This window comes from Rhinopithecus bieti, unplaced genomic scaffold (genome assembly GCF_001698545.2).
Source record: "Rhinopithecus bieti isolate Rb0 unplaced genomic scaffold, ASM169854v2 scaffold_18354, whole genome shotgun sequence".
In the NCBI taxonomy this organism is placed as follows: domain Eukaryota; kingdom Metazoa; phylum Chordata; class Mammalia; order Primates; family Cercopithecidae; genus Rhinopithecus; species Rhinopithecus bieti.
Window position 1 is genome coordinate 4575086 of NW_016809835.1, and position 10023 is coordinate 4585108.

At 38.6% G+C, this 10023-nt stretch overlaps 1 long non-coding RNA gene across 1 annotated transcript; it reads right to left on the reverse strand.

Annotated features, from left to right (window-relative positions):
- Window positions 1-6809: 6809 nt before the first annotated feature.
- LOC108541142 (uncharacterized) lies at window positions 6810-8704 on the reverse strand. The gene is made up of 3 exons (XR_001888878.1): window positions 8507-8704; window positions 7527-7602; window positions 6810-6917 (listed from the first exon to the last, which is right to left on the reverse strand). It is a non-coding gene; the product is annotated as an uncharacterized LOC108541142 (long non-coding RNA).
- Window positions 8705-10023: the final 1319 nt, after the last annotated feature.

Sequence of the window (10023 nt, forward strand, 5' to 3'; positions counted from 1 at the left end):
GCTTTTATCATTACAAACAATGTTATCATAAGCATCCTTGCATACTGATCTTTGAGTACCTTCTTAATAACTTTAATTTTTAAAAATGGTACCCAATAATTTGATACATCTTTTTGAAGGAAACATTTTGGCATAACTGAAAAAAGAAAAAAAAAAGACATCTTTCAATTCTTTAAAAGTTACTAAGTATGTCAAAGTAATTCAAGGATAGTCTTCAGCAAATAGTGCTGGGGAGAAAATGGATGTCTATGTACAAATAAATGAACCTCAATCTTTACTTTACCCTATAAAATAATTAACTCAAAATGAGTTCTAGATCTAAATTATAGAATATTATAAAATTCTACAAGACAACATGACAAAATCTTTATGAACTTGGAATAAGCAGATTTCTTTGGTAGGATGCAAAACATGCAAACCATTTTAAAAATTGATAAATTGAATTTTATCAAAATTAAAACGTCTCTCCTTCAAAAGATACCACTAAAAAAAAAAGGCAAACCACAAACCGGGAAAATACTAGCAGAAGATAAGTTCAATAAAGGAGATCAAGAATATGTAAAGAATTTTTATAACACAATAAGAATAAGATAATCTATTAAAAATAAATGGGCAAATAATTTGAAGAGAAGGTCTCCAAAGATGTGGAGACCTTTGGTAAAAGGTCACCAAAGATATGTAAATGACTTGTAAGCCCATGAAAAGATGCTCAACATCATAGTCATTAGGGAAATGAGAAGTGAAATCATAATGAAATACCACTACAAATCCAACTAGGATAGCTAAAAGAAGAAAGATTACTGTATTAGTCCATTCTCACACTGCTGTAAAGATGCTACCTGAGACTGGGTAGTTTATAAAGGAAAGAGGTTTAATTGATTCACAGTTCTGCATGGCAGGGGAGGACTCAGGAAGCTTACAGTCACAGTAGAAAGTGAAGGAGAAGCAAGGTACATCTTACATGGTGGCAGGAGAAGGAGCATGTACAGGGGACATTGCCACTTTTAAATCATCTCTCACTAACACAAGAACAGCATGGGGGAAACAGCCCCCCATGATCAAATCACTCCTACCAGGTCCCTCCCTCAACACATGGGGATTATAATTTGAGACGAGATTTGCGTGGGGACACACAGCCAAACCATATCAATTATCATACAAAGTGTCACTGAAACTGGGTTGTGGGAACTCCCACAGTTTTCTGGTGGACATGTGAAATGTTCAGCCACTTTGGCAAACAGTTTGACAGTTCTGTCAAAAGTCAAACATATACTTACAACTTAGTATTCCCATTCCTAGGTATTTATCCAAGTGAAATGAAAATTTACTTCTATGCAACAACTTGTACTTGAATGTTCATAGCAGCATTATTCATAATAGCCAAATATCCATCAACTGGTGAATAGATAAACAAATTGTAATATGATGAACTAGTACTCAATAATAAAAAGGAATGAACTACTGATACATGCAACGACATGCAGAATCTCAAAAGAATTATGCTCAGTGAAAAAAGCCAGATGTAAGAACACATATCCTATGATTTCATTTATATGAAGTTCTACAAAAGGCAGAATTATAGTGAGAGAAAGCAGATCAGTGCTTGAAAGGGATGAGACCTGGCTGTAAAGGGATGAGGGACTTTCCTAGAGTGATGGAAATAGTCTATAGTTTGATGTGGTGATAGTGTATATGTTTCAAAACTCATCAAATTGTACACTTAAAACTGGTGAGTTGCATTGAATGTAAATTATGCCTTAATTTAAATAAATCACAGAATTATAAACCATAATGTTTGCAAGAGATAGCCTTACCCCAGTCCTAAACTTCATCCCATCCATCATCTTGCAAGGAGACCCCCATTTTTTGGTAAAAACAACTTTTAAAATTGTTCTGATCCATCAAACAAAAATGTTGTCCACATCAACAGGCTGTTTCAAATTGATCACAGGAAAGAGATTTGTTTCTTCCCAGCCTTGCCCAGGATAAAGTTTTGTCTTCTGATTCTTAATCTGCCAAATATCCAAAAGCAGACTAAAAATTTGTCAATGCTCCAAATATTTAGAACAACTTAAATGTTTGGTAAAACATGGAGTGAATAGCTGAACATTTGATTGAGTTTTTCATTTTTCATCCAGGTGTTCAGTTGCAAAATGAACATAAGAACAATGAAGTGGATGGGCAGATTTCCAAGGCAGCTGGAAGTAAATGGGACAACTGTATGACCTAAAGATGTAAATCCAAAATTTCACATTCAAAGCAAGTCAGGAGGTAAAACTACACCACGGAGACATGAGGGAGATTGTCAATAAGACTTTCATGCCTCAGAATTTGATGATGATGGTGATGATGGTGATGATGATAGTGATTGATAACAATTGCAGCAGCAATCATTTCTTGAGTGCTTATTAAGTATCAGGCTCTGTATTGAGTCATTTACATACATTATCTTATTTATTCTTCACAATAGCCATGTGAATGAGGTACTGTTGATAGCCCTGCTTGACTGTGGAGAAAACTGAAATGTAATGAGTTCAGGAATCCTCCCCAATTTTGCACAAGTAGTAAATGTTGGACAAAAGGATCTAATCCCAGAAAATGATTCAGAGAGAAACACACAGTGCAAGGGGAACTGAGCATGAACTAAGTTTGTTGAAAGCAGCAGATTGGAGAGTTGGGGCAGACACACGAGGCCCACAGCTGAGGAAAGGCAACAGTGTTGAGGTAGGCTGAAAGGGGCAACATGATAGCCACAGAAATCATTAGAGAACCATAGTAGATCCAACTTTTGTGGCCAAAAGTACTTCAGCTTCCACTATTCTGCTGTTAAAGGATGTTAGAAAGCACTTTATTTTCATCTAAAATAGACTAAGGGGAAAAGTATTCCAGTTTTCCCTTATCTCATTATAAGCTTTACGATGATTATTTTCTTCCTCATAACCTCTGTCAAAACTTTATTTTGTCCTAGAGGGTCTCCCTCCCACAAAATCTGGACCCATGCCAGGATGAAGTCCACTTGTCCTGCCACTCTGTGCGGGGAGCAGTGTCTCTGAGGTGCCAAGACCAGAAGATGCTATTTTGGTCCTATAGACAAAACCAAGAGGTTTGAATGGATCAAAATTTTCTAATTAAGTCCTGATCCATTGATTTAAGAATTTAAAAATTAGTCAAGTTTTGTGTCATTCTGTCAATCTAAAATGGCTTTGTTCTTTTTCTGGGAAAACAACTCTTTAAAAATTGTAAGATCTCATGTTTATTGAGCATTTACCATGTAGCACATAATTTGCCTAGCACTTCACATGCATTATCACATATGAGTTTCATGATACTATTATCCTAAATTTACAGGCACAGAAACTGAGTTTAAAAAAAATTTTAAGGTACCCATGGTAAAAGCACAGCTGAAGCCAGCAACTCTCTGACTCCAAAGCCCTTGCTCTTCACCTCTTCTCCTTCCTGACTTTCCCTTTGGAACCAGACTAAGGAGAGTCAGATGATTAAAAGACTCAAGTTTCTGCCCTGCCCGTGTCTCTTTGTGAGTAGAAACCTGAGCCCCACAGAAGCTGGCTATGTATCTTACCAACGGAGGACTCAAGGATGTTTCCAAGCACAGCTTTCTTCCGGGAGTGGTCATCACACAGCAGCCCAACCCACCAAGTTGCCCCCTCTTGCATTATTTATGGGTGTTTATGGAGGATTCAATAATTGCAACATGTGCTACGGGGGTGTTGCAATGCATTGGCAACAAGTTCTTAGCTTTTAATTAAGACAGTCAATTCCAAGGAGTTTTCATGGAGCTAGCCAAGATAGAAAGGCAATGACTAAGGTCAAAACCAACAGTGGACTCAGGAAGAGATGATGGTACTGCTCTTGACAGATGGTTGTTGCCTCTTACCTAGGTACTTCCCATACCACTGGGATCGTTGGCTTATTTTTTAAAAGATATTAAAAATATAACAAGGAGGAGAAGGACCTAAAAGGAAAGGATTTCTCTAAGAACTATCTCCAACTTTATTTTATTGTAAGAAGCATTGTTAGTAATCCATGCTGTAAGGAAATCAGGAGAGTAGTTACTGCTGGGAGGGGTCCCAACTGGACCGAAGCACAGTTGCACACCTAGGTGCACTAATGTTCTGTCTCCTAACCTGGGTGCTAGTTACACACACAAGTATGTTCAGTTTGAAACTTCATGGAGCTGTATACCTATGATATATACACTTGTCTGTATGTATATTATGCCTCCATAAAAAGTAAAAGAAGAAACATTGCAAACGAAGATGACCAATTAAGAACTTCACCCTCTTTAAATCTGGAGTACAAAACTTTGCAAGAAGCATAAGTTAAAACTTACCTGTGATGCAGACCCAGGTATCTGTGGCTCTGCTAAAGACCTCAGCAATGGCCACTGTCATGTGTTCCTTTTGGTGACCCTCTGTGAGCAGATCTCTCTTTAAGGCTTTGGACACCTCCAGTGGAGAAAGAGGAAAGGAGGCAGAGCAGAGGTCAATTCACTCTGACTCCGGCCTCCCACAGAGACCAGACTGTTGGTTCCTGCTCATTTTCCACACTTCATTTCTGATTTTAGTGACTGTTAGCACTAACATACCTATCACAGATGCCTGTCTGGCCTAACAGCAAAGACTACATGGTTGTCTGCCCTCAGCAGAGGGATTCCCAAGAGGCAGCTCATACCACATGCACACGTCTTCTTAAGCTCAGGATCTCCTGAGTTTTAGTTAGAGAAAGTCTAGGAATAGGGTATATTTACGAATTTATTTTGTAGTAGTTATAAACAAGTACCCTATGTTAAATTAAGTTTAGCCTAAAGCTGCCCCCTTACATGTTTTAAGTTTGGCCTAAAGATTTCCAGATAGTGAGCTGAAACCTAACTGGATGTATAAACAGGCTATAAACAACTTTTGTACAAATCATTGAGTTTCAGCCAATCACATGTGGCCAAGTGTTCAAACCACGTTCAAACAAGACAAACACCGGGCTGTAACCAATCCAGCTGTTTCTGTACCTTGTTTCCATTTTCTGTATGTCACTTTTCTTTTTCTGTCCATAAATTTTCTTAGACCATGTGACAGTGCTGGAGTCTCTCTGAACCTGTTCTGGTTTGGGGCTGCACAATTCACAAATTGTTCTTTGCTCAATTAAACTCTGTCAAATCGAATTTGTCTAAGGTTTTCTTCTAACACCTAAAATTGTTTCCAAAGAGAAAAAATATTTTTTTCTTCCTCAAATCTCAGGTTCACCAAACTCCTCACAAATTTATATCAGACAAGATGCTTTGTGCTGGAAAGAAACAGGTTGACACTCAGTGAGACACAGGAAAAGTCAACCAGCACACTCCCCCCTTCCAAGAATATAAGTGGTGAAGGGGATGGAAGTGGTCTGGCAAATGAAACAAGATTCATCAGATAGTGATAAATCAATATTGAAGCTGGAGCATAGGTACATGGGGATTTATAATACTCTTCTTTCTAATTTACATAGTTTTGAAATTTTCCATGATTCTAAAAGTTTTAACAAGATGACAAGACATTTTTTTTTTTTTTTTTTTTTTTTTTTTTTTTTTTNTCAAATATTAAATACACTTCTTTGAAAGATTGATTCTCATTCCCAAGTTCCGTTACCCAGAAACAACAGCTTTTAATTCACTTAACTGCTTTTCCTAGTACTTCAGTCCATATTTCTTTTTTTTTTTTTTTTTTTTTTTGAGACGGAGTCCCGCTCTGTCACCCAGGCTGGAGTGCTGTGGCTGGATCTCAGCTCACTGCAAGCTCCGCCTCCCAGGTTCACGCCATTCTTCTGCCTCAGCCTCCCGGGTAGCTGGGACTACAGGCACCGCCACCTCGCCCGGCTAGTTTTTTGTAGTTTTTTTTTTTTTTAAGTAGAGATGGGGTTTCACCGTGTTAGCCAGTATGGTCTCGATCTCCTGATCCGCCCGTCTCGGCCTCCCAAAGTGCTGGGATTACAGGCCTGAGCCACCGCGCCCGGCCAAGACGACAAGACATTTAAGGTGAGTGCCAGATGGCCAGTTTGGGTGATTAAATCCAATACGATCAAATTCACAAATGAAGATAAATGTTCAGGTTATAAAAGAAACTGTCTTTTCATTGAGGAGGAGTCCTTCTCATTATCAACAGGGTTTGGCATTAAACAGGAAGTCCTAGAGGTGAAGGATTTTTCTCCTGTCAAGTGCTCATTTTGTAAAGCTATTCCACCTGGTGTAGTAGACAATACGTGGGCTTTGGAGTCAGGTTGACCCCGGTTTGAATGCTAACTCCGTTGTTTACTGGCTATATAATCTCAGAAGCAATATTTAACCTTCCAAAACTCAGTTTCCTCAACTCCAAAACACAGAATTGTGCCGTGAACTAAATGTGTTAAAGTGCTAAATACAGTGCCTAGATTATAGAGGGTGTTTACTTTTAGCAACGTTGCATTAATATTACCAACATCATTGAAACAAAGACTATGCATATGTTATAAATTACATGGATGCTTAATCTGTTATTTTCCTGAGGTATTAGCATTCCCTTCCATGATCTCTGATAGTAGTAACATTTATCAGCTTAAGATTTACCAAGAATCTGTATGATTTTAGTGATTTGAGCCATTAAGCTAATTGGGTCATGTTGTAGACTTCTCTCTCTAGATCACATTCACTTTCTTTCAGCTGATATGTTGTAATGCCTGGAAGGTCATCTTTGACATCCTAATCACAAAGTTAAAGGCCTTTTCCTGTTTCTCCTGCTCTTTGATTCTTCTGCAGTCAATGGGCTATTGGCCACTCTTCCTTCTTGAAATTATACTCTTTTATTATCTGACATGATGCTGTGTTGTCCTGGTTCTCTTCCAACCTCTTGACAGCTTGTTTCTTTTTCTTCATTAGCTCCTTCTTTACCTACCTTTTAAAAAGGAGAAATTCTTTAGTTCAATCTTTGGCTCTGGCTTTCCTAGGATATACCCTCTCCTCTTACTTCCAACATCTCCTCCATGCAGATGACTCCTGAAACTCCACCCAAAACCTCACTGACAATCAAAACAACAAAGCAATGAACATTTTACTTGATCACTGAACCTTCACCAAAACCTCAACATCTAGGTCTAAGTTTCTCATCTGAGCTCAAAACTGTGTTTCTCTACAGATTCCTCCATTATTCCAATCTTTTGGGACTGAAATCTCAACTATATGTCTTCCCTTTCCTCTATGCAAATTATCTAAGTAGTGATCACTAGAGTTTGGATGTGGTTCGTTTGTCCCCACCAACCCTCACGATTAAATTTCATTCCCAGTGTAGCAGTGTTAGGAGGTGAGGCCTAATGAGAGGGGTTTGGGTCATAGGGGTGGATCCCTCATGAATAGATTAATGCCTTCCCTGGGGTTGGCGGTTGTCAGTGAGTTTTCACTCTATTAGTTTCCACAAGAGTTGGTTGTTAAAAAGGAACTGGCACCTCCTCTCTCCCTCTCACTTCCTCTTGCCATGCGATCTTTACAGGAGCTGGCTCCCCTTCACCTTTTGCCATGAGTGGAAACTTCTGAGAACTTCACCAGAAGACAACCAGAGTTTGGTGTCATGCTTCTTGTATAGCCTGCAAAACAGTGAGCTAAATAAACTCTTTCTCTTTATAAATTACCCAGCCTCAGGTATTTCTCTATAGCAACACAAAATAGACTAAGAGAGTGACCAAGTCTTGTTGATTCTTATTTCACAGTGCTTGTTGTATTCCTATTGACGACAAGCTAAATCAGACTCTTTTACCTTTCCTAGGATTGCTGTAAAGTCCCCTTAATGGTTTCTTCAATTTCAGTATCAGTTACCTCCATTCTATACCTCACATCTATGTCAAACTACCCCTCCCCTAAACACTGTCAGACCATGCCACTCTGCTACTCAGAAGCCTTCCAGGACTCCTCATTGCTTACTGGATTGTATCTAAAACCTTCAGCTCAGAGTTTAAGAGCCTCCACAATGGGCCTCAATATACTTTTACTACCTCCCCTTCCCTCAACTTGTCTACATAAAATAACAACTCCAGATAAACTTATTTACTCTTTCTCTTCCAAATATACTTTGATCCTTCCATTCATCTTTGTTTTTCTTAGACTACTTTCCCCACCAAAACTGCCTTCCTAACCTAATCCTAACTCCCAAATGGGACCAAGGTCAGATCTCACTTCTTTAGTAATGATGTTCCTCATTCCCTAAGTTGAACTAATCACTCCTTTCAAAAAATTTTCCACAATTATTATTCAGATAATACATTTGGTAATTAACCACTTACTGCCTACTGACATCTTTTCCATGATTGCTTGCTACTATTAAGTGCTTTATTGTTACTTGTTTTCATATTTGTAAATCTTGTATCTCCAACTTGATTGTTTACCTCTTCTTTTAAAAGGGGCAAGCCTATCCTCTTTGTATCTCACAAAGCATTTAAGAGTAACTTGTACCATGTATTAACTTTTTGTCCAAATAATTTTAGAAATGCTTACCTCCAATAGTTAAGACCTATTCAGAATCATCACTGCATATTCTTTCAGTCAATATGTCTTCATGATGGTCCTCAGAGCTTTGAGAAAGCATGCATCTCCAAAATGTGTGGTATTCTGTCATGGTTTGTCCTGGATCCTTCCTCCTGGCTTCATGTACTACTTACTACATGGCAGACTTGGCCTTTAACTCTACCATTAAACCAACTGAGTGTGATTTCTAAACATAGAGAGTACACAACTAGATTAGTTATGCTGTAGTAATGTGAACTAAGAATTTTCTTCCCCCTACCCTACACAGATCTTACTCAATAAAATTGTTTTTAAAATGTGAGCTTGATTACTCAGTTATTTTCATCTAGTATTATTTTAAATACTCAAGTGTTTTGAAAAGAAATGAATGTGATATGTTCATTGAGCTATTTGTAAGAAGCTAGATATCTACAAATTGTGAAATACAGTCAACTAGCAATTATCCTCATACAGATCCAGGCTTTTCCTGATGACTAGTGATCTGTGGTCTGTTGCCAACCAGTTGTCTTCTTCCTCCAGCTCACACCCAACCTACTTTACCCAACCACACTGAAAATAAATGTTCACTTGGTCCAACCTACTAATATTAATCTAACACAGGCTGAAAAATAAATACCTTATGTGCCAATCTCTGTTGATTTGTACCAGCTGCCTGGATTGCAGTGATGCAAAGAATTCTAAAGCTATATCCAGATTCATCAGGAAGGGCCTGTTTGTGAGTCTGCTATGAGCACAAGACAAGATGTGTTGGCACTTGAACCATGAATTTGCAATCTCCAGCCAAAGCAAAACTTACAATGTGGAGTTTCTTGTAGGGACCAAAGTAAAACTACCCCTTTGCCCTCTGAAGTTTCACTGAAAACTCAGCTGACAAAAAGAAGATTAATAGGAGAAAAGGCATACAAAATTTTATAGTAATGTACATAGCATGGGGGATCACCAGAGAATGATAGAAGTGATAAACCCTTTTCCATAGGGGAGGAAGGAGATGGGAAGTGTAGACATTTCTTTTAAGGAGCAGTAAGTCATTAGGGAAAAATAATGGACCTGGGAGTGGGAGGCAGACATTATGGGAAGGTGAGGGGTGGAACTGCACAGGAACAAAGGTCATCTTGTTATGCAAATGGAGTCCCACAGGTAATCTCTTGGAGCTGCTCTCAGAAGAATAGATGAAAAGACTGTCTTGGCAGGGTGAAGATCCCCAGTCTCTTCTCTTCTCTTCTCAGGTGATTAATCTTTCCTGGTTATTTGATGATGTCTCTAAGGACAGCATTTAAGATAATTGCATTTCTTTTGGAAAGAAGCTTTTTTGGTCACATAAAGAAATTCTAGGGAGAGTCCTTCCTTGTGCTTAAGAGACAAGACAAAGGTAGAGGCAGCTTCTAGCTTTTTTGCAAAGTATTGGCTTTTCAGGCACCTATGCTCCTCAGCACATCACAGCATCAGCCTTTGGGACATCATTTTCTGGGCCCCAACATTCCCAAAGG